The sequence below is a fragment of the Pogoniulus pusillus genome, chromosome 5 (assembly GCF_015220805.1).
Source record: "Pogoniulus pusillus isolate bPogPus1 chromosome 5, bPogPus1.pri, whole genome shotgun sequence".
Classification (NCBI taxonomy): Eukaryota; Metazoa; Chordata; class Aves; order Piciformes; family Lybiidae; genus Pogoniulus; species Pogoniulus pusillus.
In genome coordinates, this window is record NC_087268.1 from 37214009 (window position 1) to 37240729 (window position 26721).

At 42.8% G+C, this 26721-nt stretch overlaps 1 long non-coding RNA gene across 1 annotated transcript in view; it reads right to left on the reverse strand.

Moving 5' to 3' along the window:
- Nucleotides 1–25792, reverse strand: part of LOC135175713 (uncharacterized) — a 125272-nt gene extending 99480 nt beyond the window's left edge. Inside the window, exons 1-2 of the long non-coding RNA XR_010302450.1 lie at nucleotides 25726–25792; nucleotides 10492–10602 (exon numbers count right to left, since the gene is read on the reverse strand). This is a non-coding gene — a long non-coding RNA (uncharacterized LOC135175713). The remainder of the gene's footprint in view (nucleotides 1–10491; nucleotides 10603–25725) is intronic.
- Nucleotides 25793–26721: the final 929 nt, after the last annotated feature.

The window sequence follows — 26721 nt, forward strand, 5'->3', positions numbered from 1 at the left end:
GCAAGAAGGGACAGCACTGGAATGGTGCAACATTTATCCACTTAAAGTAGACTCAAACCAGAAAAACTGCACTTATGCTTACCTCAGCAGAAAAGACAGGCATAGAAGCAAGTAACTGATCAAAAGCACCTAGAGAAACATTGCCATAATGTGCATACTCTGAGAAAACAAGGTGAGATGTAGTAGGATTCATCCTCGCCTGATTTTTCAAATATCTACAATCTGCATATAAAGTAATCATCTCAAATGCACAGTCAGCAGGTGCATTGTCATATATGGTTTGTACAATGTCAGCTTGACATCTTTGCTTGCTCTCCAACCTGTAGCCTGCAGATGTGGGTGACATGGACAGGGGAATTGAGCGCACCCTCAGCAAGTTTGCTGAGGACACCAAGCTGTGTGGTACAGCAGACATGCTGGAGGGAAGAGATGCCATCCAGAGGGACCTGGACAAGCTGGAGAGGTGGGCACAAGCCAATTTCATGAGGTTCAACAAGACCAAGTGCAGTGTCCTGCATGTGGATCGAGGCAATTCCAAGCACAAATACAGGCTGGGTAGTGCCTGGCTGGAGAGCAGCCCTGAGGAGAGGGACTTGGGGATGCCGGTGGATGAGAAGCTTGACATGAGTGAGTAGTGTGCACTTGTAACCCAGAGGGCCAGCAGATCCTGGGCTGCATCAGGAGAAGTGTGGCCAGCAGGTCGAGGGAGCTGATTCTCCCACTCAACTCCGCTCTGGTGACCCTGACTTATTCTATGATTCTATGCCTGTTCCTTCCTGTTGTCGATGAAGGAAGTTGACCTGAGGAGCCTAGCCATAGGTGTCTCCCCATTACAGATGTGTACCTGATCCTTATATCACAGTATCACCAAGGTTGGAAGAGACCTCACAGATCATCAAGTCCAACCCTTTACCACAGAGCTCAAGGCTAGACCATGGCACCAAGTGCCATGTCCAATCTTGCCTTGAACAGCTCCAGGGACGGCGACTCCACCACCTCCCCGGGCAGCCCATTCCAGTGTCCAATGACTCTCTCAGTGAAGAACTTTCTCCTCACCTCCAGCCTAAATCTCCCCTGGCGTAGCCTGAGGCTGTGTCCTCTTGTTCTGGTGCTGGCCACCTGAGAGAAGAGAGCAACCTCCCCCTGGCCACAACCTCCCCTCAGATAGTTGTAGACAGCAATAAGATCACCCCTGAGCCTCCTCTTCTCCAGGCTAAACAATCCCAGCTCCCTCAGCCTCTCCTCGTAGGGCTGTGCTCAAGGCCTCTCCCCAGCCTCGTCGCCCTTCTCTGGACATGCTCAAGCATCTCAATGTCCCTCCTAAACTGGGGGCCCCAGAACTGAACACAGTACTCAAGGTGTGGTCTAACCAGTGCTGAGTACAGGGGCAGAATGACCTCCCTGCTCCTGCTGACCACACCATTCCTGATGCAGGCCAGGATGCCATTGGCTCTCTTGGCCACCTGGGCACACTGCTGGCTCATGTTCAGGCGGGTATCAATCAGTACCCCCAGATCCCTCTCTGTCTGGCTGCTCTCCAGCCACTCCGACCCCAGTCTGTATCTCTGCATGGGGTTGTTGTGGCCAAAGTGCAGCACCCTGCACTTGGAGCTATTGAACCCCATCCCATTGGACTCTGCCCATCTGTGCAGGTGGTCAAGGTCCTGCTGCAGAGCCCTTCTGTCCTCCAACTCAGTCACATCTACCCCCAGCTTAGTGTCATCTGCAAACTTGCTGATGACTGACTCCATGCCACCCAGCATGATTTGATTTGCCATTCCTGCCCTCTTGCAGACAGTATTCTTGGAACTATGCAAAGCACAGAGACAATGGCAATTTGGAAAGATCTTGGGAACTGGTGGCAATGTGCCAGCGACACAACATATCCATGCAGAGTGTTTCACAGGATCACAAATCTCATCCTTACAAATACTTCTCTGCAAGGACAGTGGAAGACTGCAGCTCAGTGATACTTACTGCATGTGCACCCAAAGCAAAGTTCAGAACAACCATAAAACTATCTTCCTCTCTTTGATATTGCCACAGCATTAAAATTATCACTGTTTTATCTTCTTAACAAACATGGAAGCACTTATATACAACTCATCAGCATTTTTATCCCATCCAATTTTTTTTTTCTAAAATGATTTTTAAGTCACTTTTAAATGCAATGTTACATTTCAAGGACTTTCTCATGTTAGAAACACATGAGCAAATAATCTGAGTGCTGTCTCTGTTCTGCTGGCACTAGATGAGAACCAATCCATAAATATACAATCACAGAATATTTAGGCTGAAAAAGACCTTCAAGACCATCAAGTCCAACTATTAACCTACCATTGCCAGATCAACCACTAAACTGTGTCCCTAAACAACACTTCTACATGTCCTTTTTTGCAGAAGACACCCTACTAGGTTATTGCCTTCAAGGTGTTTACCATGAAAGCTTGTCATTGCTTGGCTTGTGACAGGCATCACTTCCTGGGATATCCTCTCCAACACACAAGAGTGAAGTGAAACAGAGGAAAGTATGCCTCAGCAGACATTATCTCTTCCTTTTTACACAGTCCAGGTGGCCTTTTCCTCTGTTCAATTTTTATCCTCTTTTTTAAACAAAGAGACTATGGCACGAAGCTTCTGTCTGCATTTTGTCTTCCCAAGAGGGAACAGAGTGACAAAAGATAATTCATGTAAGTTCATTGGCTCAAGGTTTCTCCTCTTCTTATGTGCACAGGACTAACCTCTCCCAGAAGCTGGCTTGTCCTGTGCTTGGCCTGTTGCCACTACCTCCTTGATTTTCTTGCTGTGGCTGTATTTTTCATCACATTTCTGGTTCCATCATCAAATTCACTCCTCACATTACATTCATAAACAGTATCTTAGCACTCAGAAAGGCAAAGCCTGAACGTAGTCTCAAGTTGTGCCAGGGGAGATCTAGGCTGGATGTTAGGAGGAAATTGTTGCCAGAGAGAGTGATTGGCATGGGAATGGGCTGCCCAGGGAGGTGGTGGAGTCACTGTCCATGGAGATGTTCAAGAAAAGCCTGAATGAGGCACTTAGTGCTATGGTCTAGTTGATTGGCTAGGGCTGGGCACTAGGTTGGAGTGGATGATCTTGGAGGTCTCTTCCAACCTGGTTGATTCTATAGGCTTGTCAAATAAATGTCATTAAATGTTTAGAGTTCCATAGCAAAGGCCAGCTGTGTATGCAGAACCTTAGTGGGCAATGTGTGCTGTAACAGCCCTCATCTTGGGGATCATGTCAGGCCAGGAAAAGGCTTAGCCCCTCAGAACATCATAGGGATGAGTATGTTGCTTGCTAAAGCACAGGAAGGAGTTTCCTTTCCCAGCATGTTATGGTAAAGGAGCATTAGTTTGCACGTGCCTCTCAATCACCCTGCAATCAGGATATAACTACAACACACACTCAGGATGGCAAATAACACAAAAGACATAGGTAATTGCATCTCAGTGGCAAGATCACAAGCAAAGTGTTCTAATAAAGATATGTTTATGTCATGAGTACCCATGAAACAACTTCCAAGTGCACTAACTCAGTAGAGCTCCAGCTATATACAGATGGATTCAGGGCCCAAGTTAGCAAGCTGGCACTAGCTCAAGGTTGCCTTGGAAGTTATCTTTTTCAGTACTACTTTATCCTTGCTGCATCCTTGCAGACAGGGTTTACAATGTCAAAAGCCAGGGAACTCAAAATGTGGCTTTCTAGATCTGCTGCAAGTAGAGGACTTTTTACACAGATTTGCTAAGGGGTTTTCTGAGATTCCACACTGAAAGTTTCCACAGTTAAAGGGAGAGGGGAAAAAGAGGAAGAACAACTCCCTTGACAAAAAGTATTTTGGAAAATGAGGACACTGTGTGGCAGGACTGTTTTTCTCTTTGCATTCCTTTCTCTCTTTCAGACAAGATTCTTACAAATACTTAGTAATTTATATCTGCAATCATAGAGTAAATATTGTACATCATGATTTTATCTCCTTACTGTTAGGTACCTGACCCACTTCTAGTTCTGGAATACATGTGTTAGTAGTTAAAAATCATTTGGGAAATGTCATTGTAATATAAACATTTAAATATATGACTGTCCTTTAGCTGTAACACCCATCAAATAGGCATTTCAAATTTCAACCAGAGCTTCAGTGCCCATGATTTTTTATATAAATGTCTCTATGCCTATTTTAAATTTCAGGCAATTTTACATATTAATAATAAAGCCATCATGAAAATAATTCAAAACCACAGGGCAATACCATAAGTAACACCAGCAGTGTTTCCAGGTAGACAAGAGAGCCAGTGGCATCCTGGCCTGTATCAGAAACAGTGCAGCACTACAGGCTGGGGTCAGAGTGGCTGGAGAGCAGCCAGGCAGAAAGGGACCTGGGGGTACTGGTAGATAGTAGGCTGAAGATGAGGCAGCAGTGTGCCCAGGTGGCCAAGAGAGCCAATGGCATCCTGGCTTGTATCAGGCACAGTGTGGCCAGCAGGACCAGGGAAGTCATTCTGCCCCTGTGCTCAGTGCTGGTTAGGCCACACCTTGAGTACTGTGTCCAGTTCAGGGCCCCTCAATTTAAGAAAGATGTTGAGATACTGGAACGTGTCCATAGAAGGGCAACAGGGCTGATGAAGGGCCTGGAGCACAGCCCTAAAAGGAGCAGCTGAGGGAGCTGGGGTTGTTTAGCCTGGAGAAGAGGAGGCTCAGGGGGGACCTCATTGCTGTCTACAACTACCTGAAGGGAGGTTGTAGCCAGGTGAGGGTTGGTCTCTTCTCCCAAGCACCCAGTGACAGAACAAGGGGACACACTTCCAAACTGCAACAGCGCAGGTTTGGGTTGAACATTAGGAAAAAATTCTTCCCAGAGAGAGTGATTTGCCATTGGAATGGGCTGCCCAGGGAGGGGGTGGAATCACCATCCCTGGAGGTGTTTAAGAGGAGGTTGGATGAGGCACTTAGTGCCATGGTTTACTTAATGAGAAGGATTAGGTGATGCGTTGAACTCAATGATCTTAGAGGTCTTTTCCAACTTAGTTAATTCTGTGAATCTGTGAGTTCAGCAGTATAGAAATAAGCAAGTAGGATGAAGGGTATCAAACAGAATATTGCTTATCAATTTTTTGAGGGAGCAAGCAGACTTTCAGATGAGGAGTATATCATGCAGTAATGCATGGTCAATAAGATGAACATCTACAACTGTAGTTCATTAGATGAATAAGCAAGAACCTCATTCAGAGTAACAACATTTGTCCTGTTTCATTAATTAATTGCATATCAGATTTCTATCAGGTAGCTTAAAAGAGGTCACAGATAAACTAATTCATATAGGTGATGCTGATTTCCTTCATGGGCAATTTCTGGCTGACAATTTGAGTGAATTATCTAATTTAATACAGCAAGTAAATAAACATCCTCTCTGTCACAGTCCCTTTGATACACAGAAAGCCTTTGAAAGGCAATTTACTTAAACTTCCAAAGTCTCTTACTAAAACTTTATTACTATATTTTAATGTCATTACATTTTCTTCTTCTAGCATTCATCAATGCACACAGCAAAGATGGGGAAAGCACCTGGCCCTCCCTCCTTAGAAATTTGGCTTGCATCTAGGTAAGATCAGTCCTTCTCCTTTAGATTCAGTGTTTATTCCCTGTGTAGATAATGGCAAGAATCAGGTGCTTCTTAAAGCCTCAGTAGTCCTGCCTGCTGAACCTAAGGTATCTCAGGTTACCCCTGCCTTTTGTCTGCTAAGTTGGAAAGCTCTGCAAAGGCTGCTGCTCATTATTTCACATACAGACAGATTCCTGGGGATGGAACCATACCATGCACCAATCCTTGTCAAAACAAGCCAGCAAAACAATACCCATGAAAAATGTGCTGTCATGCTGACATTTACTCTCAGGAGGGGAAAAAAAAGAGGAGGGGGGAATGAAAACAAATGTTTAGGCTTGGATGCCTACTGAAGGAGGTGGCATGTCTGGTGGTGAGCAGCCCAGCAGCTACAGCACCCACATCAGGGATATGTGGGTCTCAATTAAGGGATTGTCCAGCTCCAGGTGAGCTTCAACAGGACAGCTGTACCCTCTCCTAGATCATAGGATCATAAGATGTTAGGGGTTGGAAGGGACCCAAAGAGATCATCAAGTCCAACCCCCCTGCCAGAGCCAGACAGTGCTATCTAACAGATCACAGAAGAACACATCCAGACAGGCCTTGCAAGTCTCCAGAGAAGGAGATGGTGTAATTATTCCCATTGATGCCTCTCTGCTTTATGCACTGTTCTGAAATACTCAAAGCAGAACGAGAATTAGTAAGAGGAAACTTAAGCCTCAATCTGCTCTTTAAACCAAGTGTTTCTTGTCTTCCATTTACAATATTAGTGGTGTCAGCAGAAGAAATTGAGGCAACATTGTCAGAGGACCCTCATGTTCCTGTTCACCTCTGACCCTGGAAAGTTCAATAAAAGGTAACCTTCATGCAGGGGAAGAAGGCAAACCCTTGTATGCAGCACCCTGAGCAAGGCAGAGGTGACACCCCAATGTGGAGAGGCCAAGCCTGACTCCAGAAAGCCAATGTCCTCTCTGAGGCAACAAGCATTAAAAACAAACTGGTAGCAAAAAGAGGCAGGGTTAAAGCAGCATGACACACAACAACCTCAGTCTGCCAATCATCATTAAAGACCTACGGGCTTCTAATCAGTAAGGCTTTGAATTACTCTCAGCTTGCAAATCACAGAGGTATGAAGCAGCAGCAGCAGCACATCCCTTCTGACAATGCAGCATCTCTCCCCTTTTGCTCCTGGCAGTACAAGAGCCTCACCCAGCAGACAAATGTGGTAATCATTTTGAAAAAGATCAAACTTCCCTAATTTTTCTTTACAGCTTCCTGTCACTTTCATGTATGAGACAAATACAAATTATTTCCAGTTGTGTTGAAGCAGTAGGGTTGTTGTTTTGGGGTTTGGTTTGTTTTTGGTGGGTTTTTTTTTTAGTGTAAATATGTTATTCTGAGAAAAGCACTTTGCCTGGGTCTAATCAGACACTAATTAGAATCAGCATATGCTTTTCTGCACAGTTACTGTGTCATCTGGAAGAGCTGAATGTACAAACCCAGATCTAATCAAACTGAGATGCTTAGCATTGGAAGCATTATCATCTGAAGAGTCTTCTTCAGTCAACAGAAAAAGAAATAGCAGCATGATTCAACTTACCTTGTATCTTGAATCACTCTCTAAAAATCGTTGTAGCTCCTCCTTGATTGTAGAAGGGGTGTGATGTAGTTGCCTGAGCGCTGGTAGCCAGCACTATTTTGAATGCCCTGAAGTACCCACCTGGCTTGCACCTGCTTCTTTGGAAGAGCTCATATCTTCCCTAAATCCAACAGCATATCTGCCAAGTTCAGACAGATGTTTCAAGTGCCCTGAAGAATTCCAAACAGCACTCATGAGTCGTACCTTAGCCACTGCTGTGTGCATCAAGTAAGGCCTAAGTTCATAAAAGAAAGTTCTTCACAGGAGAGTGATTGGCATTGGAATGGGCTGCCCAGGGAGGTGGTGGAGTCACTGTCCCTGGAGGTGTTCAAGAAAAAACTGCATGAGGCACTTAGTGCCATGGTCTAGTTGACTAGATAGGGCTGGGTGCTAGGTTGGCCTGGATGATCTTGGAGGTCTCTTCCAGCCTGGCTAATTCTATGATTCTAAAAGATGAGCCCAGACCTCTGAGAAAATGCTGTAGCTGTAGCAGCATGGTGCTGCTTGTACATCTCTGCTTGCCACAGGAGCCATGGCAAAAGGCCTATACACCACTGTGACCAGAGACCTGCCATGAAGGACTCCAGACGATTCAGTGTGAATTATGCTAGAGACACTTTATTACTTACAGCCCAGGTATATATGCACTCAGCCAATAGAGCACACACCTACACATTAGCATAATTAGTCAAGGACAATTCACTAAATCAGCATAACCCAGGCCTTGTTTTCCTCATTAATGAGGTGTCCATCATCTATCCCCTCTGCAGCTGGTGGGAACCAAGGTCTGTTATTATTCTCTTCTACTTCATTCCCACAGCTCTGCTGCATTCCCACATGTAGCAACTAGTAGCAACTATCACAGTATCACCAAGGTTGGAAGAGACCTCATGGATCATCAAGTCCAACCCTTTACCACAGAGCTCAAGGCTAGACCATGGCACCAAGTGCCACGTCCAATCCTGCCTTGAACAGCCCCAGGGACGGCGACTCCACCACCTCCCCGGGCAGCCCATTCCAGTGTCCAATGACTCTCTCAGTGAAGAACTTTCTCCTCGCCTCCAGCCTAAATTCCCCCTGGCGCAGCCTGAGGCTGTGTCCTCTCGTTCTGGTGCTGGCCACCTGAGAGAAGAGAGCAACCTCCTGCTGGCCACAACCACCCTTCAGGTAGTTATAGACCTATAACTAGTGAAGAGCAGCAGGAGGGGCAACAGCTGAAGTCGTGGCTGGGAACAAAGGCGTGGTAGAACCGTCACAGAACAAGCCATGAAATGCATTTGTTCTTGAGTGAAGCACTTCTGTGTTATGAAAGTACTGCTCAGCCATTATCATTATAACAATATATGTGTGTGTGTGTATATATATATAGATATATATAGTTATATATGTGGCTAATATGTCAAACTCTTTGCCTAAATTCACTTCCAACATATACGAAGTCTGGAAACCACCACACACACATATGTATGAACTCCACTTTTCTGCAGCATTTTTTATTGTACACCTATTGACACTACCACAATTTACACAAATACACTCAGACAGCTAACCAAAGCAAAAGCCATAATTTGCAAAGCTGCCATCTTTGGTCACCACAAAAAAAAATTCTTCTCTCTCAAGTTTTCTTGCCTATCTGATTAACTTTCCACTTTTCTTTTTGGTGGTTTGGGGTTTTTGTTTGGTTGATTGGTTGGTTTAGGTTATTCACCCTGGTTATCAAAACCATCTATTGAAGAAAAATCATTCAGCAAATACAGTTTCAGTTCAAGTGGTAATTTATAATTTCATTTATGGAATCATATATTTATGATTGACATTTTCAAGCCTGGCCACCAAAGTTTATCAGCAAGACTTTGCCACACAAAATGCAAGTCTCCCATTCCGACTACAAGTTGTCCAAGATAGGATACACAATTGAAAATTGTTCACCTGATTTATCCTTAGTAGGTAATGATGTATATAGCTGAATGTCTTTAGCCACTGAATGATTTTAAAGCATAAAGTGAACTGGCCCATCCTGCAACAGCATGACCCACCCTAAGGAATGTAAAAGCAGGTGTATTCTTCAGAAAGTTGGGAAAGAGACATAGTTCTCTTTGAACACTCCTGTGTTTGAAGTTAAGACACAAATTAGGTTATTTGTCAAGACAAGACTATTTATTAAAGATAGAGAGAATGGAGCAAACAAAACAAAGAGGAAAGAGACAGAGAGAGAGAGAGAGAAAGAAAGAAAGAAAGAAAGAAAGAAAGAAAGAAAGAAAGAAAGAAAGAAAGAAAGAAAGAAAGAAAGAGAAAAGAAGGGAAAAGAAGGGAAAGAAAAGAAGGGAAAAGAAAAGAAGGGAAGGGAAAGGGAAGGGAAAGGGAAGGGAAAGGGAAGGGAAGGGAAGGGAAGGGAAGGGAAGGGAAGGGAAGGGAAGGGAAGGGAAGGGAAGGGAAGGGAAGGGAAGGGAAGGGAAGGGAAGGGAAGGGAAGGGAAGGGAAGGGAAGGGAAGGGAAGGGAAGGGAAGGGAAGGGAAGGGAAGGGAAGGGAAGGGAAGGGAAGGGAAGGGAAGGGAAGGGAAGGGAAGGGAAAAGAAAAGGGAAAAGAAAAGGGAAAAGAAAAGAAAAGAAAAGAGAAAAGAGAAAAGAGAAAAGAAAGAAAAGAGAAAAGAGAAAAGAGAAGAAAAGAGAAGAAAAGAGAAGAAAAGAGAAGAAAAGAGAAGAAAAGAGAAGAAAAGAGAAGAAAAGAGAAGAAAAGAGAAGAAAAGAAAAGAAAAGAAAAGAAAAGAAAAGAAAAGAAAAGAAAAGAAAAGAAAAGAAAAGAAAAGAAAAGAAAAGAAAAGAGAAGAGAAGAGACGAGAAGAGAAGAGAAGAGAAGAGAAAAGAAAAGAAAAGAAAAGAAAAGAGAAAAGAAAAGAAAAGAAAAGAAAAGAAAAGAAAAGAAAAGAAAAGAAAAGAAAAGAAAAGAAAAGAAAAGAAAAGAAAAGAAAAGAAAAGAAAAGAAAAGAAAAGAAAAGAAAAGAAAAGAAAAGAAATAAAGAGAGAAAGAGAGAGAAAAGAGAGAATGGAGACAGAGAAGGAGAGGTAGCATCCACCTCATGGTCCTTCTTTGGTGGTGGTGGGGGAGGAGACACATTCTGGTCTGCTGCCTCCAGCCTGAGATGTCCCCGGTGATGTTTGCCCCCAGGAAGCCAGCATAGCCCAAGGCTTTAACTATGTTCCTGGTTCATTCATCATAGCTTTATCTGTCCCTTACCCTTGTCATATTCCAGGGGTCTTTCCTGTGTGCCGGCAAGGGTCAGTGCCGAGTCTTTGCTGTCTTTGCCATCCACTTTGCTCCACCACAGTCCCTGTGCAGTTTCTGTCTCTGTGGGCAGAGATGACACATCAGGTGGGTCATTCGGGATGATCTTTTGTTGAGACACTTCTCAGTTCTTAATGTAATTACCATGATCACAAGATGATTTACATGTTCAAGAGAAGATTCTGTCATCAGATTCCTAAATTGGAAATCTAGGCTGTCTGCACAGAGAAGCAACATCTGAACTCTTTCTCCAGGCTACACTGATATCTAATTTGGGCACCTATAGCAGATACCTAAGGGAGATCCTGTAATAACCCCTACTTTGTGAAGCCAAGTGAGAAGTGGATAGACTGTTAACATCTAAATACACATAGAAAATGTTTGGAAGGCTACATATAAGCAAGAACAATAATAATTCCAAAGTATATTGTATGTCACTTAAGGATGCCAGATTGTAAAAACTCAGATGAAGAGATCTGTGACAATACTGTTCAGGCCCAGTATCAAGACCAACTAAATATACCAAGGAATTAAGAAGGTGAACTGCAAAGTCTTTCACTATTTTTTTTAAATACAAATACAACACCATTTTGGTCTTCTATGTTCAGGAATACAAAAAATATCATATAGGTACTATGTTTAAAACAATAGTGGATCCCTCCCCCGTAGAATAAACCCACTACAACACAGATTTTTCTGAAAGTCAGGGGAAAATGAAATTGTATTTCTTATAGTTTAAATATAACAGTATAAGGAAAATAAACTACTACAGATATATAATAACCTTAATGAAGATGGGGAAGAGGTCAAGCAGCAGCAAAGCAGCAAAAGCAGCAACAGCTAAAACAGAGGTGGGGGAAGACAGCAGAGGGTGTAGCAGAAGCAACAAGGGGAAGGTACAAGCTGTGCTTCCAGACCTAAAGCTCTTGACGCTCCAACAAAATTATATTAGCTTATCCATTGTTGCCATTGCATGGCCCATCCCTCGACTGTTCACCTCTCCTCTCAGAGCTTCCTCTTCTAAGTTTCTCTGTTCTGGATATTTTTAGGTCTGAGCTAGAAATCTAGCTCAAATGGCCACAATACTTCATTGTTCAACAAATGCTCCAGCCTGTTCTGCTTACCAGGACCACTATGCAGCTGATGAAGTTGATGAAGGTGAATGTCTTTGTTCTCAAAGTGCATGGAAGATTGTTTGCATATGATATTGAACAAGGTGGGAGAAGATCATTTGTGCATGATATTGAATGGGCACAATCTATGGAACTGGACAAAGAGAAATGCATTTGCAGAGATCCGGACATTTCAACCTTCAGCATGTGATAAGAGAAACAGGTGCAGTGCACAACTGATCTTAAATGACAGAGACACTGATGGTAGGACTAAGCAAGAGTGTCACCCTTGATAAGGATGAGAGACACTGTTGAAAAGCCTCAGGTGGAGCAGCACTGTTGGAGGCCAAAAATAAGGATGTGGTGTAAACCTTTGAAGAAGACAGACTCTATAATCTGAGGGGGGAAGGGAGGAGTGGGGAAGAAAATGGGAGAAGGGAAAAAAAAAAGGGGGTTGCAGATATTCTTTCTATGTGCACCAACAAATCATCCAAACACATTGGACAGAAGCCCAGTTCCACATCCCAGGATCTTGACTAGCTGCCAAGAAGCACTATGGACAACAGGATCAGATTAACTGCACAGGCTAAGAGAAAGTATGAGTAAATGTATGAGCATCTGCTTGTAATGAAGTTACAGTCAATAAGAACATCAACACTCTTCCCTCTGCAACAACCACAGCTAAAGAGCAGAAGACAAATAATAATTATTAGCCTGTTGACATTTATATATATATATATATACACACACACTTAAAATATAGCTCTATAATATAGCTTAAATGTCAGCTAAAATATTTGTGCACCATGACATGGGATGGCCTGAGCAGATTTAGCTTTATCTTTGTAAATGCTTATAAAGTTATTCTAAAACTTGTCCCTCAAACAAACAAAAATTTAAGGGTGAGAAAGCAAGGTCAATCCAAAGCTAACAAGAGCACAGCAGAGAAATCCTCTGAACAGATCTTGAAGCTGAATGATGTGACAGAGCTACTTACTAGTGAGATATGCAGTGCATGAACTTGATGGCAATAATAATGCTGTTATCAACATGGAAACACTGGGTTTAAACTTGATCTTTTTTTTGCCTGATAAACTCTCCCTTCATTCAGTCCAAGGATTTATAACCTAGACTGCTGTAAGTATTACAGAATCAACTACACTGTATATCTGTTTGTCCTACTTCTATAAGAATTGAAAGACAGTACATTTATAAAGTGAATACTTTAAAGTCTAGACACTAGAAGCCAAGTAGCAGAGCTAGAGGATCTGTGGAGGTCTCTGGGGAGCCATGCAGCAAGTATAACTGTGTTGAAAGCTGGCCCAGGGCTCAGCAGCACTCTATGCTAACTGAACAGTAGCTGAGGCAGAAAATTGGGGGTGGCAGTATCCACCTGGCTGCAGCAAAATAAAAGTAACAGACAGATACTTGGTGGTCACACAATGTCTTTATGTCCTTGTAAGGAAAATAAAAGCCTTGTAGTAAAAAGGCCAAAAATGGTCTTTAGCCTTTTTATTTTTTTCTGGTAGGGTATTTTTTTTCTCTGGTAGTATATTTTCTTGTATATTTTACTCTTCCCTAAAAAACACATTTATTTGTTAAATTCATGGATAATAAATATATTTACACTGCAAAACTTTCGTTTAAAGTATTGATTATTATTGTAAGCAGTCACAGAAGCATCATGTTATTCTTGCTAATAGAGGACACATTCAAACCAGCTACAATCAGAAGTGTTGATTTTGTATGCATCCTTTTCAGTATCTTGTCCATCATTTCAGAGTTTTTGAGTTTTTCCAGGCTTACTGAAGTGACAAGCTCCTGTGATCAAAGCTGGTGACTGGGGTGACAAAAGCCTATGCAAGAAGTGAATCAGATCTGTAGCAGGAGAAATGGAGGGACAGAGAACACTCTGCTTTCCACAAATTGAGGGAGTCAGTCATTGAGTGATCAGTCAACCTCATGCAATGGCTGATGATGCCGAAATGCATGCTTTTCACACAAGTACATAGGTACAAGGAGTTTTCTCTCACATCCAGGAAAAGAAATGGCAGTGCCTTTCTGGTCTGCCACTTTTGACTAGCCTGTAATGAGAAGGAAAATTAGTACATAAGACTTAAAGACAAAATGTCATTTTCTGATGGTTACAGCATAACATACAAATCCTCACTTGGGTTTTCTGGCCAATTCACCAGAAGTAACATTTGAGGTAAAACATGAAGCATTAAAATACAATAAAGTGTGTTTCTTTTAGTATCATCTATTAAAAACTCCCTCCCACATTGCTTTGCCAAATAATGGACTAGTTTCAGTTAAACAAAAAATAAAGTTACAGGAGAGGAGAGCAGTTTGGAGATGTAAGCAAGAAAACAACACTTCAGTGCACTTGGAGCACCAGCTATGGTTTTCATCCTTTGGGTGCAGTAAGTGAAATCTCCTTGTAATACATTCATGTCCACTGACACAATTAGAAAGTGTTCACTGGAGAGAGAAAAAAATACATAAAAGAGTTTTCTAAAGAGAATTTTGCTCTCTGTGACATTAATTTGCTTCAAAACAGCAGCTGTAATATGTCACCACCTATGTAACTGTTGTCCCAGTGCACCAAGGAGGAATTGAGACCCTACAGTTGAGGACAGCAAACCCTAGACTTCATGTTAGCCACCCAGAGGCCATTACAAACAAGGCAAGGAGGAAGTATAAGTGCCCTCATTTTGTGCCACTACCCAGCAACTTGAGCATTTGTCCAAGATATGGAATATTTTGTATCCAGACCGAAGAATTCAGAAATATCTATTCCCTATTTTTCCAGTCAGTTGTGAAAAAAATGAACCTTAACCCATGTTAATGCTTATAAACTTCTCCACAGAAGACATAGTATTGTCTTTTAAAAAAATACATATTATATACATATTTTTAAGTCTCATGGAGCAGTTATGGACAGGTCAACAGATGCAACAAATCTTGTATAAATCAAGGAGGCTTTCACATACCTCTCTGCTTTTGCTCATAAAATCCCCACACCTACACAAGAAGACAGCCATTGCCACTGAGAGCTCACAAGTGTGGTAGTGGAAGAGAAACGAAGGTAATAAACAGGTAGGACCAAGTACAACAAGCAAAAGAGATTCCGTTCTACAACCAGAGTTTTAAAGAGACTATTTTTGTTCCCTAATCACATATTTGCAGATGCTTTTTTTACTCTCTCCATCCTAAGGGAAGGGAGATCGACTTCCCCATCTGCCCATGCTTCCTTTTGACCACATTTTTTCATGCTCCTAGCCAAGTTCATGCTTTTCAGAAGAGATTTGGCATCAAGGATTACCTTTTCAAAGATAATCTTAGCGAGCAACACAGGCAGCACAGGAGGAAAATATTGCTTAATGCCATGTATTTTACAAAATAATAAGTTTTCAATTAGATTAAAAAAAATACCAGCAACATCTGCTTTCAAGCCTGTTCTTCTGGGGGTATTATAACCCTCTGTGGCTTTTTGGTGTGTTGTTTGTTTTGCTTGGTTTTTTTCTTCCAGGGGGCACAGCCAAGACAAAATTTAATGGAGCGTAGTTTTGTTTTGTTTCAATTGTGTAGTCTTAACAGGAGCCCATAACAAGCACTTGTCATTCCTTTTCTCCTCACAGGAATATCCTTGACACTCCCCATAGCAGCACATTAAAAACAAACTAGGCAAGCACGGTGTGATCAATAGAGCGCTGTTTCTAAACTGTGAAGTATCAAGGGATTCTTTACAAGGCTTAGCATTTGAAACTCTTTATGAGGGTTCCTCATTTTCCCCTCTTTATTAAAAAATAATAGACCTTAACTCATACATTGGGGCTATTTAAAAGAGTGCAATTAAGGATTTGCACAGAGTTACAATAGAAAGACCTTAGGCTGTGAAGTCCTTGGATGCATGTCCTGATGCCCCTCCTAAGGCTAGTCTGCATTTTTTTATGCCAAACACAGTAAAATAAGAAATTATAGTAGAAGTAAATTATAAACACTGGGGGATGGATTAATAGCTCTGTGGCACTTTGAAGTCTAGATCTAGGAGTGAAAATTAACTGCAGTTAAACATGAGTAATTTGCCATTGGAATGGGCTGCCCAGGTAGGTGATGGAGTCACCATTCCTGGAGGTGTTCAAGAAAAGCCTGGATGAGGCATTTAGTGCCATGGTCTAGATGACTGGATAGGGCTGGATGCTAGGTTGGACTGACTGATCTTGGAGGTCTCTTCCAACCTGGTTGATTCTATGATTCTGTGATCAAGTATCATGGAAGTTACCAAACATAATTCTTTCCCAGCTCTCTTCAAAAGTGAGTTTAAAAGTTGAAGTGAGGAATTAACTTCAGACCGGTGGTCCGTATTTAGACCTAGCAAAAAAAATCATTGAAAGGAAAGAATGGCAACCCTGAGACACAAATAAAATGAGCTGCCAAGAAGATTTTTCACAGTCATAATTATTTTTGAAATCTCACAGCTTGCTTTTCTTCAAGTAGAAAGCAAATCTCTTCAGTATTCTCTTTCATGACAACTTGGGCATCAGCTCTCTCAGAAGTGATTTTCACTTGCAGTGGCATTGTTAATTATTATAATGAGATATGCAAGAGCCTAAGCCTTTAAAAAAAAACACAACAGCCACCAGATACGGTGCCTCGTTGTCTATTTAATTAGAACACAATAAAGTGTAGAATTTATTCTTTTTAATGTTTTGCAGGCAATTTTCACACATGTGGTAAGTCTGTTAGGAATTTCATGCATAGTTAGGTTTAAAGCTTCCCTGATGTTTGTCAGATACAGCTGAAGCAGTGATTTTGTGTTGTAGATATAATTAGGTGGCATATTGCCATGAGTTTCGCTTTTCCCCCTTTCTTTTTCACAACTCGGATGTCAAAGCAAATTATTGATCTGCTGTAAGATGTGAGTGGGCCCGTTACAGGGAAACAAACTAGGGCTAAATTTTCATTAGTTTTACATTGAAATGGGCAAGTTTCTGAAGTTTATTCTCATGTACATGGCCCATGTTCCCCGCTCGGCTCCTGTTGCTCTCATATCCTAAGACAGCTCGTCGTTGAAATGTTCTCACCTGGAAAATAATTGCTTGTTTCACTTGGGATCTCAGCCATTGTGTGTCCTCCTTATGAGAACTATCACCTCTGTTGGGCTTTTTTGCTTCTCCGAACAATGGAAAAGTCAATAATTGAAAGAAGGAGAAATGTGTCTGCACAGTGTTTGAGAACTGGCCCACTGCCACCCTGAACTAACAGCCAAAGGCTGCACAAGCAGGAGATGCCAGCACCACCTGGCTACAAGTGAAGGGCATCTCACAAGGAAAGCAGACGGCGAGATCCCCACCAGCCCAAAAGGCAGCCCGAAAGCTGTATGCTTAGAAGTAGGCAAACTTTGCAGGCATCTATGGGCACCTTGTGCTGGCAAACGGTCTCACAGCTGTTTCTCAGAGATCATGTAGACCTGTTCAGAGAAATTTTCTCTCTCTTTCTCTCCTTCTGCATAGCTTTTCTAAATCAAGGGAAGGAGGAAGTGGTGGGGTATTTAAGAAATATTCAGCTGCTGTTTCCAACCATGTCTGCTCTCTGGGGACTCAGAGAAGAGATGGAGTAGGCTTGTCCAAACTCTGTCAGTTTCTTTGACTGCCAAAGGTGAGGAACACAACTCTCATCATCCTTAGGCTGACACTTCAAGAAGAACAGCTGAGATGCATCTTGAAGCATCTATTTAACAAAAAAAAAAAGAAGTTGAGAGTCTGTTATGATTACTTCAGAAGCAGCTTTTACTCCTTCATAAGCAGTAAGTATCTCTTTCTCTGCTGGCATATAGTTTGCTTCTGACCCTCTATATCCTCTATTCCAGAAACCAAGTGGTCAGCTGCATGTTTCTTCTGGGGCTCTTTGCCATTAGGCACCAGGGTACATTATCACTTGCAGCCATGTACAGAATGTTCTTAATGTCTGGATCAGTTCAAACAAGGTCCCAAATCCATTTCATGGACTAGTTCCTGCTTTATCTGATCAAAAGCTGCTTGTTGTTCAGGTCTCCACTTAAGGTTGTTCCTCTTCCGAGTCACATCACACAGAGGTTTTACAATTTGACTGTATCCAGGGGTGTGCAGTTTCAGTGGCAATTGGCAACTTCACATCCTCTATATTATGCTGTCCAACGACTGCAGATTCATCTGAGAGCTCAGGCCTAATGGACAACTTCAATCTGTCTCCAAAAGCTTCTACAGTTGAGATTTAACAAGACTAAGTGCAGGGTTCTACAATTTGGCCACAACAAACCCAAGCAGCACTACAGGCTGGGGACAGAGAGACTGGTGAGCAGCCAGGAAGAAAGGGACCTGGGGGTGCTGGTAGATAGTAGGCTGAAGATGAGCCAGCAGTGTGCCCAGGTGGCCAAGAGAGCCAATGGCATCCTGGCCTGGATCAGGAACAGTGTGGCCAGCAGGACAAGGGAGATTATTCTTCCCCTGTACTCAGCACTGGTCAGGTCACACCTTGAGTCCTGTGTCCTGTTCTGGGCTCCTCAATTCAAGAGAGATGCTGAGATACTGGAAGGTGTCCAGAGAAGGGCAACAAGGCTGGTGAAAGGCCTGGAATAAAAACCCTATGAGGAGAGGCTGAGGCAGCTGGGGGTGTTTAGCCTGGAGAAGAGGAGGCTCAGGGGTGATCTTAGCGCTGTCTACAGCTACATGAAGGGAGGTTGTAGCCAGGTGGGAGTTGGTCTCATCTTCCAGGCAACCAGCAACAGAACAAGGGGACACAGTCTCAAGTTGTGCCGGGGGAGGTCTAGGCTGGATGTTTGGAGGAAGTTGTTGACAGAGAGAGTGATTGGCATTGGAATGGGCTGCCCAAGGAGGTGGTGGAGTCACTGTCCCTGGAGGTCTTCAAGAAAAGCCTGGATGAAGCACTTAGTGCCTTTGTCTATTTGATTGGCTAGGGCTGGGTGCTAGGTTGGACTGGATGATCTTGGAGATCTCTTCCAACCTGGCTGATCCTATTTAAAGTGCTCAAGAATTCTGCTATCTAGCAGAAAATGTAGATGACATGTCTGAAATTACGCAAGGTAAATACCAGTCCAGAGTCCAGAGATAGTGATCTAACCCTTTCCTGCATGTGCTGTGCAGATGTTTTGGGAAATACACATTCATCAGCACCTGCTGTAACAGCAGACACAAAATGGAAGAGAAAAATTATTGACCTTTGTTTTCATTTTAAACCCTATTGATGTGATGTTTAAACCTTTGGTTATTTCAAGGAGAAGCTGGATTTTCTTGGTGGTATAACCAATGCAACTCTTTATAATACCCATATAACTGGAGAATTTTGTGTTTATTTTAATGTCTAAATTTTAAAATCTAAATGCTTAACAAAATTGTATTACATATTATAGAGCAAATATGCAAGATATTTACATCTATACTGTTAAATAATAACAATTCCCACAGTAATAGATAAAGTTCTAATTTCAAGTTCTCAGTACAATTTCTTCAACTATTCTGGTTGCATTTCAATTGCTCAGTTACCATGCAGGAAATTTGAAGATTTCAACAGTGCTAAATCAAACCTTCACAGCCTTGAGTCTTGCCAGAGAAGCAGAAGTGCTGACTCTTCATGTTGAGTCAGACTTGAATTCTTTCAAGTTGCACTGGGCCAGATGAATGTCTACCTGCCTCTTCTCTTTGCAGTACTTTTCACTCTGGTGCACCTGCACCAGCCAAATATTGTGCTTATTTTGCAAGATGAAGGGCAGTAGCAAACAAATTCTAAGGAAAAAAAAACTTTACCACAAAGTTCGGTGATGCTGAAGCAGTTACAGTATGAAATCACCTCCCTGAGCCACAGCTGTTATTCCCTGCTCTGAACATGAACAGACTGATGATTTTCCTCCTTAGCTATTTCTTCAATACTTCTGTGGCTTGCCAGTGAATCCCATAACATTTCTAACATTACAGCAGTTCTGCAGTGCTACATTCATAGCAGAGTCCAGATTTACAACTTTTTTTAGCAGACAATCTATTATTTTAATGGTTTTTTTCCACCATCTGTTATACTGGGAATGATGGAGACTAGAACTAATGTGTCTAAATCCAAATTTTACTGCAAATTGCCCAACTTTATGGTCTCTGTACTGTGGTCCACACTCAGATGTTATTACTCGCCACGCACAATATGTAGTGAAAGATGGGCTGGATATGTATGATCATGTGTTGCTGTATCTACCACGAAGAAGTGAGAACAGCAGCCCAGGATACAGCCCTCAGCAATTTTTTTTTTAACAAAACACTGAAATATTTCTTTTGTTTGGTTGGTTTTGAGAAGGAATGAAAGTAAAATATTCAATTCCTTTGTGATCTTTTAATTGCAAGAGATTACTTTTCAGAAGCACAGCCAAATTACACATGTTGTGACCAAAATACCAACAGCTGGAAACAAGCCCTGTGAATTTTTGAACTTGATGTTCTTAAAGGATCTTTTCTAACACAAGCCACTCTTAAGTGTTCAAAGCCAGGGTGGATGGGATCTTGGGCAACATGGTTTAGTAGAAGGTGTCCCTGCTTATGGAAGGGGGAGTTGGAATTAGATGACCTTTAAGGTACCTTCCAATCCAAAGCATTCTACAAATTGCCATCCTCAGAAACTTAAGAACACACAGCACCATGAGCAACTAGAGAAAATGCCTGCATTGAAGCAGGGGAGTGAGCTTCTACCAAAGCAACTGTACCCTTGACATAACCATATGAATGACTGCATGAACATGTCCATCTGCATTCTCTTTCTGGGTCTTTGTCACACCAACAGTCACACGGCCAAATCTTGTCAAGCTAGGGTGGGCAGAATGCTATGTCTTAATTGATTGATAGTTCAGACCTAACAAATACCACATGGGGGGGGAGGGGGGGGGGGTTGTTTGTTTGCTTGCTTTTTATGTATTTATCATGTAAAAGGTAGGAATGTGTGAGTTCTCATTGGGATGGCTACTGAGCTCCCAGTAAAAATAAGCTCCATCAGAGCTGCCTCAGCAGGCAGGGAGAAAGGGCTGACCCAGAAAGGTGGCTGGCTGTCCTCATACATCTGTCCAAGCCTAGAGAGCAGAGGCACCTTCCTCTTCCCTTATCTCTTAGGTGGAGCTTCTCTGATAGTGAGGCAAATCCTTCCAGCTCTGCATGGGCGTGCAGTACAGAAAAAGGTTCACTCTTACCACAGAGGCATCCTGGCAAAGACACTTACACTGTTGGCAATGATTCGAGCATCTGCAGCAGATAAGGCTCACCTGTTTAGATAAGAGAACTTCATGCAGGCCCTGTGACTGATGTGCCTAAGCCCTGGAGCAGAACAGGGCTTTGACCACAGCTTCTGGACAGCAGCGACACTCCCACAACCCGACTGCACTTCAAAATCATTCTGTGGAGACAAAGTACTTTCAGAAAGTTCAGAGGTATAAAAGGAAACAATGAAACAGGTTACATGATGCCTAAGCCTTCTAAAGAAGCAAAAGCAAGACACTGAATTGTTCCTGCCATGAAGAAGCCAAGAAAGGACTCGGTGAAGCTGTCGCCATGGATGGACACACCCAGTTATCACTACCACCTCCCTCGTTATGCTTCATGACCCATAATAGCAAAAGCAGTCTACTGAACCATGCTCACAAGTGTACACAAAGATGGCTTGCTTTACCCTGCTCATTCCCACCAGCTAGATGCTCTGCAGAAGTTACAACTGCTGCTTCATTAAGCTTGATATTGATAGAAAGAACAAGGAGACTATGCACAGGTCAAAACCACACACCCAGCAGGTTTTGGTTATTATTCTCAGGCATGCCTCTGTCATGGACACAGGTCTGTGTGAAACAAGAGGTCCCACACAGCCATATGGAGAATGAGAGACATTTTAGGCTCCTTAGGGAGGTCTAGGAGGAGAAGCCAGCTTATGTCATGGCTGTCAGATATCGCTGTCAAGTGTATGGAAACAGGTCAAGCAGTGGTCCTGAAAAAACAGAGGGAGGAACTGCTGAACAGACTGGAAATACTGGGGTGTCTGAGAAAAGGCAGACATCATAGCATTTGGCAGGAAAACCACATTTGACTGAGAGAAAAACAGAGGCAAGAGTGCACAGGTTTGCCCACAATCACTCAGGCAGTTACAGATAATTAGCAAAGTTGAATTCCAGACATGTCACCCTGTGTTTGGTCCTACTTCTCCCATAGAATTCTGCCATGGTGTTAAAGACAGACTGGTGGACAATATCCTTCAGATGTCAGGTCTCCTGCTTAAAGCATAGTACATTTTTATAGAGTCACCAGCTGCACTTCCTTACCAGGAGCTAGAGAGATGATTTTCCAAATTACACTGGAGGTCAGGAGGTTAACTTTTCTAAAAGAAAAAGAAATCCCTTTGAGGAGCTGTCTTACAGTGACACTCTTGCTGAAAATCCCCTGGAAACGACTTTCTCTTCCTCTGAAATCCTTCTCCTTGTCTGATATTCAAATTGGATGGTAGATAAAAGATGTGAACATAAAAATATTTTTAAAACAGCCAACTTGACTGATGAAATGTTATGTGCATGACTTCTATTTTCACTCTGAAAAGGTGTGAAGGAGGTTTCTCAATAATGAGCAGGGGCACCAGTGCCCATTTCCCTTTGAAACTCACACTTCTGCACACGCACCCCAGGCCCATGCAAACACATGCTCCCTCCCCTGGGGATCATCATTGCACCTGGAGAATTCCTTACCTCTTCTTCTCCAGGTACATCGTCCAAAATCAGGCCACCCTCCCTATCAGGCCCAGACCCCTTTTCCTGGCAGCCTTCACTAAGCCACTCTGGGCTCATGTCGCTGCCCACCAATGTGACTCAAAAGTAGGCTAGCCAAGTAGAAGCAACATTGCAGCACCACTTGACTTGCAAAGAAACAATCTCAGAAGGCTACTAATTCAGATCCAACTTCAAAGTCAGCAATTTAAACTTTTCTTGTTTCTGCCAGCTGGAAGCAACAGAGCACACACCTTGACCCTCGTGTGATGTCCTTTGCACTAGCCTCTCCCTTCTATCAATAATCCTGTCAAGTCAAACCTTGAAACGGGCAAGTATTTAGTAGCCTGTTTGTGCCAGAGACTGCACACATCCCATGGTACCATTGCCTAGCAATAACATTCACCATGACCCTATTTCCTTATTTTCTTGTTTTCCTGAGATGTCTTCATAGGCATACTAGCTATCTTTGGTGCCTAGAACACATGCAATGAACTGTCCTGGAATAGCATTTCTCAGTCCTCCTTCAAATTCCAGCTCAGAACTCAGTTCTCAAGATGTGTTGATAACATTCACACACATACTGAAGTCAAATATGTCAAAGTTAATACTCTAATCACTCCTTAGATGAGTGAGAGATGGTGTGCAAGTCCAAGAAGATACAGAACAGGACAATTTTAATGTATAGTATTAACCTTAAAAGTATGTAGCTTAAGTGGCAATGCTTCTAAGAGAGGTTTTGATGGAAGTCTTGTGAAAGCCTCGTTCATAACAGCCTCATTCATAATAATTTCAATCAGCTCTAACAGTTAACAAAAAGGCTCTTCCTGGACATTCCCTCATGAAGGAAAATGAGGCAACACATGATTTAAAAAAGAAACCTCAAAATCTCAAGCTCTGTCCAAGCCTGTTGCCTCTTCATTGAAATATATCATTGCACAGGCATGAGCTGCAATGCATTAACAGGCATATTACATATATACCCCACACACCTTGCAGGGCTGTTGTTCTCTGCATTGAGCCTCTATCCTGGAGTCCTGTATACCCCTAAATCCCTCTCCCTCTGTGCTTTGAATGGGGGAGGAAAAGGCGTGAAAGAAACTGTTTCCCCCCGCCTGCCCTGCAGGTGTGAAGTGCAGGAGCAAGAGGCTCTTCCAGCATGAGGGGTGCCCTGTGCAGTGCCCACGCTGGAATCGGGCTGGGATTGGCTGTGGTCTTCATGCCTAGGAAGTGGTAACTCAGCTCTTTGTCTAGGAAGGGTATAAATATTGGGGGACTTCCCGCCTTGGGGTGCCCACCTTAGAGTTTGTGCCTGCCTTAGAGTTCTCCCCTGCCTGGATAGATTCTGCAGCAGGAGCCCCTGGCTCTCTGCTCTGAAGGAGGCTTCCCACCATTAGCACCCTTTATGCAGGCTCAAGAGGCCTTAACGACCCTCAGATAGCCTCTGAAAGAGAGCAAGAGGACAAGCAGCTGGACCACCCTTCTTTCAGTCAGCCTGACTCACCTGTCAGTAACTTTGGCTCAGCTTTATTATTAAGTGGGGAACACTATTATTTAATAGCTCAAGCCTTTTCCAACTTCTGACTTCAAAAATAGTCAAATTACCTATGGTATCCTTGTAGATCTTCTCAACCTAACTGAATCTGCTAGTTAAAACTGAATTAATTTCTGTATATAGCACTGGGGTGGGGGTTTTGAGAAAATAAAATAATTCTATTTTTATATCAAATTCCTGACTCGGCCACATTAATTCCCTGCCTCCACAGCAGCCTCTTACAAGTGTGACAAGCTGACTGCATGCATGCTAAGTATATGAGCAGACAGGCAAATCTAGAGGCTTCCACTGCATGATCTGGTCATCTTTTATCTTAACCTACAACAGTTTTGTCTTCCAAACCTGTTAGTAACACTTTGCATTGTGAGTATCCACACATGCACATGAATATTATTTGCATAAATTATTAGAACTCAATACACAAATAACCAATGCTTAACTCTGCAGGAATTATCACCTCCTTCACGGAAAGAGATGAGAGTGACCCTGGCTCCTCTTTGAAATGCACCACGTTTATGACAACATTTGTGTCCTTTTCTGCCATTTGTTTTGCCAAATGTCTCACTTGCAACAAGCCTTTTCCCGGTGAAAGGTAGGTTATTCCAAATTAAGCCTCTTGTCCTGCTGATTGCATAGCTCCTCTTTACTCACCACCAGGCATGACTGTCACATAAAAGTAGGTACTTCTGTACTGAGGATGTGCTTGCTCTCACTCACATATGCTTTCCTCTGCACAGTTCAAAGGAGGCAGAGGGTGAATCTGCTCAAAGCTAAATTATAAAAGGAAACTGAGGCTTATACCTTGGGTAGGATGAACATTGACCCCAGTGCTTTTAGTAGATGTGGATCTACTGGACTGGAACTTCATTTGTCCTCACATGTATTTTTCATATACTGTTTTTCGTTAGCTGAAGGCTTTTTGGGGTTAAGATCTGTGTCTTCCTATGAGAGATCTCCAAGAAGCAGCTGTTAAGGAGAGACAGGAAGGCTCACAAATATTCAAGTACAAGAACATAACTGATTCTGCATCTTTTAAAAAGTTTTTACATTCTCCAACCCCATTCTTATGCTCCATTTAAAGTTACAGACATAGCTGTGCCTGAGCATGAGCATATGCTAAAGTGCTTTGCTGCAGGAAAGCACTTTGTGTATTACTGCCAAAATTTCATCCTTCCCGAGCTGGCTTTAAAATGGCTGGCTCACTGCTGATGGCAGCATTGCTGCAGCAGCAAGGAGCTCAGGGCAGGATAAAGGTCAGAAAGCCTAGCTACCCTTTCAGATAGGCTTTGCAGCCTTCCTTGGTGGCACTGTTATACATGCAGCAGGTGACAAGTTTATGTCAAGGCAGCTTTGAGACAGCAGCTGTAGCTAGCTACCATCAACCTGCTTATGCACCAGTAATCAGGAGTAATGAGAGCTGGGCTTGGGTCCTGCCCCAGGAGCTCGGGTGCAGCAGGGTTTGCTGTGGCTGAGCATGTCATGTGCCTGCCAGAAAGCAGGTCCTGCCCTTCACTGTCTGGAGTCGACAGAGAAGGACAAAGGTGCAACTCACTTTTTTTTTTCCTATTAATGTTAAAAAAAAAAAAAAAAAAAAAAAAAGTAAAACCAACCCAAACAAAAAGTCCTCAAACCAACACTAGAATCTGTATTTTCTAGGTATCCCACAGAGGTCCCAGCTAAGGGAAGCAGAGGCTTCAGGTGACAGTTGCATGAAGCTGGAAATATTTCTTGATAGGAAGAGCACTTACCTGTGTGAAGATGAAAGGATGGGCACTAGCCTGGCATCTCCTCTCCTGCACTCAGCACTTGAAATCTTCACAACATGCAAAGAAGGAGCACGTGGGGAGTCAACTCCTACACTATTTGCTCAAAATACATCCTAAACACATCCAATTTGGAAAAAAAAAAAATAGGTGCCAAAATATGTCACATTTTGAAATGGGAGGTTATTGTTTATATCCCACAGTTTTCACACCGTAAACACAGAAAGTCCCAGAACACTCAGTCTTTAAACCTTTTCTTAGTCAGTTGTTAATCAATGCGTATCTTCTTTTTTTTCCCCCTTTTTCTGTAGAGCTACAGTGACATCCACTGGCCAACATCAGCCTTTCATGCTTCCAAACCTTTAAGGAAGGTAAAACTATCCCTGATGGTTGTCTCAGTGTGACAGGTGAGTCAGGAAACCGAGATAGAAATTGAATCCATGCACTTCTGCGTCAAAGATCAAAGAATGGTTTAGGTTGGAGGGGACCTCAAAGATCATCCAGTTCCAACCCCCCACCATAGGCAGGGACACCTCCCACTAGAACAGGTCACTCAAGACCTCATCCAACCTGGCCTTGAACACCTCCAGAGAGGGAGCACCCACAACCTCCCTGGGCAACCTGTTCCAGTGTCTCACCACCCCCACTGTAAAGAACCCTTTCCTAACATCTAGTTTGAATCTCCTCTCTGCCAGTTTAAACCCATTACCCTTCACCCTGTCATTACAAGACCTTGCAAATAGTCTCTCCCCAGCCTTCCTGTAGGCCCCCTTCAGATACTGAAAAGCTACTATAAGGTCTCATCGAAGCCTTCTCTTCTCCAGGCTGAAGGTGCTCAAGTCCTCTGATCATCTTCATGACCCTCCCTCTGGATGAAGATAAAGACTAACTAACTACGCTATCTCAAATTCAGTGACAGGAGAGAATTTTAAGGGATTAATTGTCTAGCCATTTCCTTAGCTGGTATGTCTTTAATTAAAC